Genomic DNA, 13,244 nt, shown 5'->3' on the forward strand with positions numbered 1-13,244 from the left:
TATATTATAATCAAATAGCATTAAATTATTTTCAATTACCACTGGTTTACACATTACTCACATGGTGCAAGAACAGGATCTGCACCACCACGGTGGCAGAATGATTATGCGTGCCTACGAGGGCAGAGGCACATTCCTCCAGATCAGTCAAGGCATGAAGGTCAGTAGTCCCGCCTCCAGTCCACCTCTGTTCAGCTTGATTATTCGACAACTTCCTCTGCAAACGTGACATGAGCATGGCATAAGCTAATTGCCTAGGTACTATTACAGAAACACACAATTAGTCACCCCACGTGCTAATCATCAGCCACCAACCTAACCAAAAAGGAGATGGTGCCCAAGTTAAAGAGTTGTTCACAGCACACAAGCAGCGATATAATTTAATAATTCTCCTTCTAAACTAAAGTGGTAGAAATGCCGAGTGTTTGCGATCTGTGTATATCCAGTCATTCTTTTGCTCCAATTTTCGATCAAAGCATTCAAATAATAATTAATACTGTCCATTAAGATGTATCTCAGCAAGATTAGAGCAAAAGGGCACAGGTTCCGACCCCAGTCCAAATCTTAACAGGGAAGCTACCTAAGATTACCCAGCTTAATTACAATCTGGCAGATTTACATTCTAATTAATAAGTCAGTGCATCATTACAGTTATAAATTTAATATTTTAATACTTACTCTTGCAGATGCAATGAGACTGTTCCATCGCTTGCGGCACTGGTCTGGCTTTCTTGTATCATGGGCCATTGATGAGACTACCTCGACAATATCTGCCCATATTTTCCTGTATGATCTTGGGGAGGGTTCCCCACATCCACCCCGGGTTAATTGGACCCACCGATTCTCGGAGGACGGTCTCGCCCTCCTTCTCCCTCCAACCTCCCCAACACTCTCTCCCGACTCTTCGTGCTCCATCTCCATCTCCATATAATTATCCAAAACTCCACAATAAACACCCTTCCCTCAGAAATTCTCTCTCTCTCTCTCTCTCCCTTTGCGTCCTGAGCATGCGCAGATGACACCTGACCTCCCGAATCGCGGGAAAAGTTCTTTGCCTTAAAAAAAAATGCGCATGCGCAGCACGGCCATTGCTGTGGATGCCAGCCTTGCATGACTGAATGCATCGCTATCGCTCATTTCACATCGCTAAGGCTAGCACCCAAATTAAAAAGGCGAAACTAGTGCTTTTTCAAATATACGATGTTCCAGCAACCCTGAAAAAAAAACTAAGGCCGGAAATATCGCCCATTTTTGAGTGATAGCAATCAAAGAAGAAAGTCGAGCCCAGAGAGCTCGAAAATAGCTGGTGACAGAATTAAAAATATCTCTAACACTTATATGCTGACTTCATTTCATCAATTACTGAACTATGAAAAGGCAAGATTCTGACTTTACCGCGGCTAATTCATATTCTTTTCTTTTGTCTTATTGGGCCTTCACGCATACAGCAAGTGTTGTTGGACATGCACAAGGATGATTCCTAAGAGGGCCTAATTTTTTTTGAGGATACGCCATCACATGGTGTAGCCATGTACCAGCATAGATACTCGCGCTTTGGTGGGTCGACTTGGACAGTTAGTTGGGTTTTCACCTGGTGATTCACACCTCAGAAGTGAGCACAAGCAGACACCGGTGGCAAGGACAGCTGTGGAGAGTCCACACAGATGTTGAACTCGGGAGGGCTATTGTTAAGAGGGAGAACGCAAGAGGTGCATCAGCAAGTTAGCGAGGTACTGACAGACGTGCCGTGCACAAGCTCCACAATAGTGGAGAAGACTAAGGAGTCCAACTCGATCGCTAGTGGATTGGTGGAGCAGGGAATTGCAAGAATCGTTGCCATGGAGAGAGTGGCCACTTCCATGGAGCTTCAAACATGGCTCTCAAATGAGTCCATGCAAACCATGACCACGGCCGTGCAGGCTTTAGATGCTAACTGTTTTGGCACCTTTAGATACCTTATTTGTAGCCTTGCAACATGCCAATGAACCTTCAACAAGCTGCTCTCCAGCAGAGTGATAGGAGTGACGTGGCTCTGACTCAGGAGAAAGGGCGAAAGGGTATATGGAAGTGGGAACTCCATTCAAAGCACTTCCACTTCTCACCCACTAGAATTATAGAATTATAGAATGAGAATTATAGAATAGTACAGCACAGAAGGAGGCCATTCGGCCCATCGAGTCTGTGCCAGCTCTTTCGAAGAGCAATCCAGTTCGTCCCGCTCCCCGGCCCTTTCCCCACATCCCTGCAATTTTTTCTCCTTCAAGTAATTTATCCAATGCCCTTCTGAAGGTCACTACTGTATCTGTATCCACCACCCCATCAGGTAGAGCATCCAAATCCTAACCACGCGTTGCGTAAAAAAGTTTCTCCTCAAGTCACCTCCTGTTCTTTTGCCAAACTCTTTACATCTGTGCCCTCTGTTTATCATCCCTTCAGCCATTGGAAACAGTTTATCTTTATTTACTCTAGCTAAACCTTTCATGATTCCCCCCCCCCCCCCCCCCCCCCCCCCCGCCTCCGACCGACATGCTGCCTCATCTCCTGATTGCCGAGTCTGCCCCTGCACAGGTGCAGGTGTAGCAGTCTTTCGTAAGGCCCTAAGGGTCTCCAAAGTCCAGAGGGCAGAGGCCAAAAGCATCTTAGCAGTCAGGGCAGGGATCTGAGCAGCCTATCTCTACCTCTGCTGAAGCCAGATGGAATGCATTACGTAGAAGCAGAAGGAAATCAGAATATTGTAATTCATCATGGGTATGTAAACAGTTGTTATGCAAAATGTTTTTTTCATATTAGTTCCTGGCATTTATTGTCCATCCCTAATTGCCCTTAAGCATCTGGTGGTGAGCCACCTTCTTGAACAGCTGCAATTCGTGTGGTTAAGGTACTCCCACAGTGCTGTTAAGGAGGGAATGACAGAATTTTGACCCAGCGATGATGAAGGAATGGCGATATATTTCCAAGTCAGGATAGTGTGTGACTTGGAGAGGAACTTGGAGGTGGTTATGTTGTTAAGTTCCTTTTTGTTATAAGGACACTCAAAATATATTGATTAGCACCACTTCCGTGTCTTTCCCATTATTGTGTCCCGAGTGCCAACTCACCTTTTCACTTGTTTCTTGATGAATGTCAATACATGCCAGGATCTATTGGGCTGGTGTGCAGTGAGCGGATGTGTGGTTGAAGGAAGCTTTAGTGCAAAGGAAGGGGACTGGTGGTGGTGGTGATGAAGATTTCATTTGTTATGTTTTCCTGCGCGAGTCAACAGTAGATGTACTGTCACTCGATTAGGGCATCCTGGACAACAATGTACATGGCTGGTCTGGTGATGGGTCCCTCACCTGCATCCTCCTCCTCCTCTTCCTCTATGTTCTCCTCTTCTGAAGATGAGTGATGAGCCCAGTAATATATGTGGGTAGACAAATGAAGGACAAGGCACAATAAGTTGCTAGTTACACTGCTTTCCCCCTTAATGTATATATTCGCCTTTCAAATACAACAAAACTATGGTCCCATCTTTCCCAGCATTACATAAACCACATCAGGAAAACTCCTAGCTTTTATCTTTTAACTGAACGACAAATTCAGTATAATGACAGAAACTTCAGACAGACGGAGCCTTCCTGATGTCCTTACAGATTGTTTTGATACTGAACCAATTATCGGGCTGTTTTGCTTTGGTTCCGACCTCAAAGATGATCCTGTTTCTAACTCAGACTTGTTTGAAACTGGTACTTCAGTTACTGAAGTCTGAATTGTGTCAAACTCATGTATGAGTTCATGATCAAGTGGTTCAAAATGACGTCTCACATAGAAACATAGAAAATAGGTGCAGGAGTAGGCCATTCGGTCTTTCGAGCCTGTACCACCATTCAATAAGATCATGGCTGATCATTCACCTCAGTACCCCTTTCCTGCTTCTCTCCATACCCGTTGATCCCTTTAACCGTAAGGGCCATATCTAACTCCCTCTTGAATATATCCAATGAACTGGCATCAACAACTCCCAGCGGTTGGGAATTCCACAGGCTAACAACTCTCTGAGTGAAGAAGTTTCTCCTCATCTCAACCCTAAATGGCCTACCCCTTATCCTCAGACTGTTCACTGGTTCTGGACTTCCCCAACATCGGGAACTTTGTTCCTGCATCTAACCTGTCCAGTCCCATCAGAATTTTTTATGTTTCTATGAGATACCCTCTCATCCTTCTAAACTCAAGTGAATACAGGCCCCGTCGATCCAGTCTCTCCTCATATGACAGTCCAGCCATCCCTGGAATCAGTCTGGTGAACCTTTGCTGCACTCGCTCAATAGCAAGAACGTCCTTCCTCAGATTAGGAGAACAAAACTGAACACAATATTCCAGGTGAGGTCTCACCAAGGCCCTGTATAACTGCAATAAGACTTCCCTGCTCCTATACTCAAATCCCCTAGCTATGAAGGCCAACATACTATTTGCCTTCTTCACCACCTGCTGTACCTGCATTCCAACTTTCAATGACTGATGTACCATGACACCCAGGTCTCGTTGCACCTCCCCTTTTCCTAATCTGCCGCCATTCAGATAATATTCTGCCTTCGTGTTTTTGCCCCCAAAGTGGATAACCTCACATTTATCCACATTATATTGCATCTGCCATGCATTTGCCCACTCACCTAACCTGTCCAAGTCACCCTGCAGCCTCTTAGTGTCCTCCTCACAGCTCACACCGCCACCCAGTTTAGTGTCATCTGAAAACTTGGAGATATTAACTCAATTCCTTCATCCAAATCATTAATGTATATTGTGAATATCTGGAGTCCCAGCACTGAGCCCTGCGGCACCCCATTAGTCACTGCCTGCCATTCTGAAAAGGACCCGTTTATCCCGACTCTCTGCTTCCTGTCTGCCAACCAGTTTTCTATCCACGTGAGTACACTACCCCCAATACCATGTGCTTTAATTTTGCACACCAATTTCTTGTGTGGGACCTTGTCAAAAGCCTTTCGAAAATCCAAATACACCACATCCACTGGTTCTCCCTTGTCCACTCTACCAGTTACATCCTCAAAAAATTCCAGAAGATTTGTCAAGCATGATTTCACTTTCATAAATCCATGCTGACTTGGACCGATCTTGTCACTGCTTTCCAAATGCGATGCTATTTCATCTTTAATAATTGATTCCAACATTTTCCCCACTACTGATGTCAGGCTAACAGGTCTATAATTACCCGTTTTCTCTCTCCCTCCTTTTTTAAAAAGTGGAGTTGCATTAGCTACCCTCCAGTCCATAGGAACTGGTCCAGAGTTGATAGACTGTTGGAAAATGATCACCAATGCATCCACTATTTCTAGGGCCACTTCCTTAAGTACTCTGGGATGCAGACTATCAGGCCCTGGAGATATATCGGCCTTCAATCCCATCAATTTCCCAAACACAATTTCCCTTCTTTAAGGATATCCTTCAGTTCCTCCTTTTCACTAGACCCTCGCTCACCTAGTACTTCCGGAAGGTTATTTGTGTCTTCCTTCGTGAAGACAGAACCAAAGTATTTGTTCAACTGGTCTGCCACTTCTTTGTTCCCCATTATAAATTCACCTGAATCTGACTGCAATGGACCTATGTTTGTCTTCTCTAATCTTTTTCTCTTCACATATCTATAGAAGCTTTTGCAGTCAGTTTTTATGTTCCCGGCAAGCTTCCTCTCATACTCTATTTTCTGCCTCCTAATTAAACCCTTTGTCCTCCTCTGCTGAATTCTAAATTTCTCCAAGTCCTCAGGTTTGCTGCTTTTTCTGGCCAAGTTATATGCCTCTTCCTTGGATTTAACACTATCCTTAATTTCCCTTGTTAACCACGGTTGAGCCACCTTTCCCGTTTTATTTTTACTCCAGACAGGAATGTACAAATGTTGAAGTTCATCCATGTGATCTTGCAATGTTTGCCATTGCCTATCCACCATCAACCCTTTACCTATCATTTGTCTGTCTATTCTAGCCAATTCACGTCTCATACCATCGAAGTTACCTTTCCTTAAGTTCAGGACCCTAGTCTCTGAATTAACTGTGTCACTCTCCATCTTAATAATAATTGTACGATATTATGGTCACTCTTCCCCAAAGGGCCTCGCACAACAAGATTGCTAATTAGTCCTTTCTCATTACACATCACCCAGTCTAGGATGGCCAGCCCTCTAGTTGGTTCCTCGACATATTGGTCTAGAAAACCATCCCTAATACACTCCAGGAAATCCTCCTCCACCGTCTTGGTTCATCACTAGCACAGATCATTTGATCTGCATGAACACTTCAGATGTTGTCACAAATTTCAACCACAGTTTGGAATGGATGCATTTAAGCTTCTGGTCAGCGGTGATCCTCAAGACACTGATGTTGAGGGACTCGGCAATAATTCTGCCATTGACGGTCCTGTGGACTGGTTGGACCTTTTCATGTTGGAGCTGGAGATTGGTACTTACATGTCACGAATGTTACCTGTCACTTATCTGCCCAAGCCTGGATGTTATCTCGATCCTGTGGTAGGCTGGCATGGTCTGCCTCATTATTGAATGAGTTGTGAATGAAGTTGACGTAACTTTGGATGAAGTAACTTCACTAGCTGTGTTATAATAATGGCTACATTTCAAAGTACTTCTTTGGCTGTGAAGCATTTTGTGATGGTCTGATGTCATGAAATGGGCTATAGAATTGGAAGTCTGTCTTTCTCTTCTTGCTGCGGGAAGAATCCAATTAATACCAGTAGCTGCATTCAACGCTGTGAACCAGATAATCAGGTATAGATATCAGGGAGACATGCTGTGACTCTGACAAAAAGTTGGTACTGTTTTTCTTTTAAGTTAGCCTTGATTTTAACCCTATGTGTACTGTAAACAGAACAGAACCCAATAAATAAACTATCATCGATGAAAATGTTTTGTTTTTGCAAGTCCCCTTCAGAGCATTTCAACAGGTGCATCTACCACACATTCCATATCAAGAAAGAAAATTACATTTTTGACGGTGTCTTCAGCAAATTCCCTTGTCCCCTTCCTATTCCTGTTTATTCACTATTAAAGATGCTATTTAAATGCATATTGATCTCCAAACTTATGCAAAGCTCCAGCATATCTTCCACATTTGTGAGTCTGTCACTGCAAGGAGGAGAGAGAGCTGTTTGTACAATGTCTAATTATAGCCTATCCTGCTGGGAAGGAGAGAGAGACACAGTAGGAGTCAAGTTATCGACATGTGAAGGGAAAGAATTCGAGTTGTTTGCGCCTCCTGTTAGTGATCCCGGGTGGCGCTAATGGGGCGCAAGCAACTTTTCACCCGGGCACAATGCTGCTACTGACTCCTGTACACGGGATTTTAGCATTGGCACTAACAGATAGCGCCCCACTCCTGCCTGTAGCACCCTCCTGCGCCGCGATGACAACGTCATCACCGTGCTCAGCGATCCATTTTTGCCCCAAAGCGAAAATTCGGTAGCGCCCCGTGGAGCTGCTGCGGGTGATGCCAGTGACAGCTTTGCAGGGCGCATACCGGGTTGTGGGCCGCTCAAGGGGCAAAAATTAATGGGGAGGTGCGGCAGTGAAAAAATGTCCGAGGTCGTCTTGCTTGCAGATCGCGGGGTCCATGCCGTGATCTTGCAGCCCGGCACTCCGCCACTGCCACTGCACCATGCTCCCTGGTGGTCCAGGGATGGCCCTTTCTCCCTCCTGCAGAATCGGCAGTTTGGCCCTCCCCTTTAACAGACCGGAAGATTGCAAAGGAGCTCAGGAGACCTGAACGCCGCCTTTCACGCCGCTCCGCGAAAATCCAGCCCTTAATGTTTTATATAGGCACATCATTACCTCTTGGCTTTTATATTCCATACCACTTGTGACAAAACCTAGAATTCTATTAACTTCTTTGTTTAAACAGCTCTATAAAATAATGTAATCACCTAGCCATCGATACCACTCCATCCATTTGGAACAATTGATGTGCCTGCATACAAATCAAGATAAGTATAGGTTTTCCCACTGCATGCTCCTTCGTGCACTTGGAGGGCATATTGAGATATTGCACATGCACAATCCATTACATTAATGGACAGAACATAATGGATTGAGCATAATTTCCTGACCTGCGATCCTGTCCGCTGTAATTTCCTGCTGAGGATTTGCATCAGAAAATATACCATTTGTATCCAATAATTCCTTCAATGAATCAGTTGGTAACATCAGCTACGCCATTCGGATAATTAGGTCCCGAATTAGAGTCTTAGTTTGTGCTACGTTAGAAACAGTTTCTCTGTATTTACTCTATTTTAACTCTTCATGATTTTAAACACCTCTACCAAACACGTGGTAAGTGATTGGCTGCTGATTGGTGAGTAGTTTTTCTTTATTAGTCAGTAACTTTTAACATTGTTGTCGGCAATTTAAGTGTATCTAAGGGTTAAGTCATGGCAGGACAGCTCGGTCATGTGATATGCTCCTCCTGTACCATGTGGGAACACGGGGACAACACCAGTGTCCCTGACGACTACATGTGCGGGAAGTGTGTCCACCTCCGGCTACTGACGGTCCGTGTTGCGGAGTTGGAGCTGAAGGTGGATTCACTCTGGAGCATCCATGATGCTGAGAATGACGTGAGTATCACGTGTAGCGAGTTGGTCTTACCGCAGGAGAAGGGTCCACAGCCAGCGAGGGAATGGAAGACCAGCAGGAAGAGTAGTGCAAGGAAGGTAGTGCAGGGGTCCCCTGTGGTCATCCCACTGCAAAACAGATACACTGCTTTGAGTGCTGTTGAGGGGGATGACTCATCAGGAGTGGGCAGCAGCAGCCAAGTTCATGGCACCGTGGCTGGCTCTGTTGCACAGGAGGGCAGGAAAAAGAGTGGGCGAGCGATAGTGATAGGGGATTCAATTGTAAGGGGAATAGATAGGCGTTTCTGCGGCCGCAACCGAGACTCCAGGATGGTATGTTGCCTCCCTGGTGCAAGGGTCAAGGATGTCTCGGAGCGGGTGCAGGACATTCTAAAAAGGGAGGGAGAACAGCCAGTTGTCGTGGTGCACGTTGGTACCAATGACATAGGTAAAAAAAGGGATGAGTTCCTACGAAATGAATTTAAGGAGCTAGGAGCTAAATTAAAAAGTAGGACCTCAAAAGTAGTAATCTCGGGATTGCTACCAGTGCCACGTGCTAGTCAGAGTAGGAATCGCAGGATAGCTCAGATGAATACGTGGCTTGAGCAATGGTGCAGCAGGGAGGGATTCAAATTCCTGGGGCATTGGAACCGGTTCTGGGGGAGGTGGGACCAGTACAATCCGGACGGTCTGCACCTGGGCAGAATCGGAACCAATGTCCTCGGGGGAGTGTTTGCTAGTGCTGTTGGGGAGGAGTTAAACTAATATGGCAGGGGGATGGGAACCAATGCAGGGAGATAGAGGGAAACAAAAAGGAGGCAAAAACAAAAGACAGAAAGGAGATGAGGAAAAGTGGAGGGCAGAGAAACCCAAGGCAAAGAACAAAAAGGGCCATTGTACAGCAAAATTCTAAAAGGACAGAGGGTGTTAAAAAAACAAGCCTAAAGGCTTTGTGTCTTAATGCAAGGAGTATCCGCAATAAGGTGGATGAATTAACTGTGCAAATAGATGTTAACAAATATGATGTGATTGGGATTACGGAGACGTGGCTCCAGGATGAGCAGGGCTGGGAACTCAACATCCAGGGATATTCAACATTCAGGAAGGATAGAATAAAAGGAAAAGGAGGTGGGGTAGCATTGCTGGTTAAGGAGGAGATTAAGGCAATAGTTAGGAAGGACATTAGCTTGGATGATGTGGAATCTATATGGGTAGAGCTGCAGAACACCAAAGGGCAAAAAACGTTAGTGGGAGTTGTGTACAGACCTCCAAACAGTAGTAGTGATGTTGGGGAGGGCATCAAACAGGAAATTAGGGGTGCGTGCAATAAAGGTGCAGCAGTTATAATGGGTGACTTTAATATGCACATAGATTGGGCTAACCAAACTGGAAGCAATACGGTGGAGGAGGATTTTCTAGAGTGCATAAGGGATGGTTTTTTAGACCAATATGTCGAGGAACCAACTAGGGGGGAGGCCATCTTAGACTGGGTGTTATGTAATGAGAAAGGATTAATTAGCAATCTCGTTGTGCGAGGCCCCTTGGGGAAGAGTGACCATAATATGGTGGAATTCTGCATTAGGATGGAGAATGAAACAGTTAATTCAGAGACCATGGTCCAGAACTTAAAGAAGGCTAACTTTGAAGGTATGAGGCGTGAATTGGCTGAGATGGATTGGCGAATGATACTTAAGGGGTTGACAGTGGATGGGCAATGGCAGACATTTAGAGACCGTATGGATGAATTACAACAATTGTACATTCCTGTCTGGCATAGAAATAAAAAAGGGAAGGTGGCTCAACCGTGGCTATCAAGGGAAATCAGGGATAGTATTAAAGCCAAGGAAGTGGCATACAAATTGGCCAGAAATAGCAGCGAACCCGGGGACTGGGAGAAATTTAGAACTCAGCAGAGGAGGACAAAGGGTTTGATTAGGGCAGGGAAAATGGAGTATGAGAAGAAGCTTGCAGGAAACATTAAGACGGATTGCAAAAGTTTCTATAGATATGTAAAGAGAAAAAGGTTAGTAAAGACAAATGTAGGTCCCCTGCAGTCAGAATCAGGGGAAGTCATAACTGGGAACAAAGAAATGGCGGACCAATTGAACAAGTACTTTGGTTCGGTATTCACGAAGGAGGACACGAACAACCTTCCGGTTATAAAAGGGGTCGGGGGGTCTAGTAAGGAGGAGGAACTGAGGGAAATCCTTATTAGCCGGGAAATTGTGTTGGGGAAATTGATGGGATTGAAGGCCGATAAATCCCCAGGGCCTGATGGACTGCATCCCAGAGTACTTAAGGAGGTGGCCTTGGAAATAGTGGATGCGTTGACAGTCATTTTCCAACATTCCATTGACTCTGGATCAGTTCCTATGGAGTGGAGGGTAGCCAATGTAACCCCACTTTTTAAAAAAGGAGGGAGAGAGAAAACAGGGAATTATAGACCGGTCAGCCTGACATCGGTAGTGGGTAAAATGATGGAATCAATTATTAAGGATGTCATAGCAGTGCATTTGGAAAGAGGTGACATGATAGGTCCAAGTCAGCATGGATTTGTGAAAGGGAAATCATGCTTGACAAATCTTCTGGAATTTTTTGAGGATGTTTCCAGTAGAGTGGATAAGGGAGAACCAGTTGATGTGGTATATTTGGACTTTCAGAAGGCGTTCGACAAGGTCCCACACAAGAGATTGATGTGCAAAGTTAGAGCACATGGGATTGGGGGTAGTGTACTGACATGGATTGAGAACTGGTTGTCAGACAGGAAGCAAAGAGTAGGAGTAAATGGGTACTTTTCAGAATGGCAGGCAGTGACTAGTGGGGTACCGCAAGGTTCTGTGCTGGGGCCCCAGCTGTTTACACTGTACATTAATGATTTAGATGAGGGGATTAAATGTAGTATCTCCAAATTTGCGGATTACACTAAGTTGGGTGGCAGTGTGAGCTGCGAGGAGGATGCTGTGAGGCTGCAGAGCGACTTGGATAGGTTAGGTGAGTGGGCAAATGCATGGCAGATGAAGTATAATGTGGATAAATGTGAGGTTATCCACTTTGGTGGTAAAAACAGAGAGACAGACTATTATCTGAATGGTGACAGATTAGGAAAAGGGGAGGTGCAAAGAGACCTGGGTGTCATGGTACATCAGTCATTGAAGGTTGGCATGCAGGTGCAGCAGGCGGTTAAGAAAGCAAATGGCATGTTGGCCTTCATAGCAAGGGGATTTGAGTACAGGGGCAGGGAGGTGTTACTACAATTGTACAGGGCCTTGGTGAGGCCACACCTGGAGTATTGTGCACAGTTTTGGTCTCCTAACCTGAGGAAGGACATTCTTGCTATTGAGGGAGTGCAGCGAAGGTTCACCAGACTGATTCCCGGGATGGCGGGACTGACCTATCAAGAAAGACTGGATCAACTGGGCTTGTATTCACTGGAGTTCAGAAGAATGAGAGGGGACCTCATAGAAACATATAAAATTCTGACGGGGTTAGACAGGTTAGATGCAGGAAGAATGTTCCCAATGTTGGGGAAGTCCAGAACCAGGGGTCACAGTCTAAGGATAAGGGGTAAGCCATTTAGGACCGAGATGCGGAGGAACTTCTTCACCCAGAGAGTGGTGAACCTGTGGAATTCTCTACCACAGAAAGTTGTTGAGGCCAATTCACTAAATATATTCAAAAAGGAGTTAGATGAGGTCCTTACTGCTAGGGGGATCAAGGGGTATGGCGAGAAAGCAGGAATGGGGTACTGAAGTTGAATGTTCAGCCATGAACTCATTGAATGGCGGTGCAGGCTAGAAGGGCCGAATGGCCTACTCCTGCACCTATTTTCTATGTTTCTATGTTTCTATGTTTCTAAATCTCCTCTTAACCTTCTCTGCTCTAAGGAGAACCCCAGCTTCTCCTGTCTATCCATGTGACTATAATTCTGCAACCCTGGAACCGTTCTAGTAAATCTCCTCTGTACCCTCTCCAAAGCCTTTCTAAAGTGTGGTGCCCAGAATTGGACATAATGCTTCAGCTGGGGCTGAACTAGTGTTCTATATAGGTTCAGCATAACTTCCTGGCTCTTGTACTCTATGCCTCTATTTATAAAGCCCAAGATCGCATATGCTTTACTAACCTGTCCTGCCATTCTTCAAAGATTTGTGCACAAGCACCCCCAGGTCTCTCTCTTCTTGCACCCCCATTAAAATTATACCATTTAGCATGTATTTTTTCTCCTCTTTCTTCATACCAACATTTATCACCTCACACTTTTCTGCATTGCATTTCATCTGGCATGTGTCTGTCCGTTTATGTCTTCTTGAAGTCTATTACTATCTTCCTCATTGTTCACTAACTTCCAAGTTTTGTGTCGTCTGCAACTTTTGAAAATGTGCCCTGAACACCCAACTCCAAGTCATTAATGTATATCAAAAACAGCAATTGTTCTAATACTGAACCCTGAGGAACACCATTGAATACCTCCCTCCAGTCTGCAAAACAGCCATTCAACACAACTCTCTGTTCTCTATTCCTTAGCCAATTTTGTATCCATGCTGCTAATACCCCTTTTATTCCATTGGTTTCAGTTTTGCGAACAAGCCTAGTATGTGGTATTTTAGCAAATGCCTTATGAAAGTCTATATACACAACAT

The sequence above is a fragment of the Pristiophorus japonicus genome, chromosome 1, assembly GCF_044704955.1.
Source record: "Pristiophorus japonicus isolate sPriJap1 chromosome 1, sPriJap1.hap1, whole genome shotgun sequence".
NCBI lineage: Eukaryota > Metazoa > Chordata > Chondrichthyes > Pristiophoridae > Pristiophorus > Pristiophorus japonicus.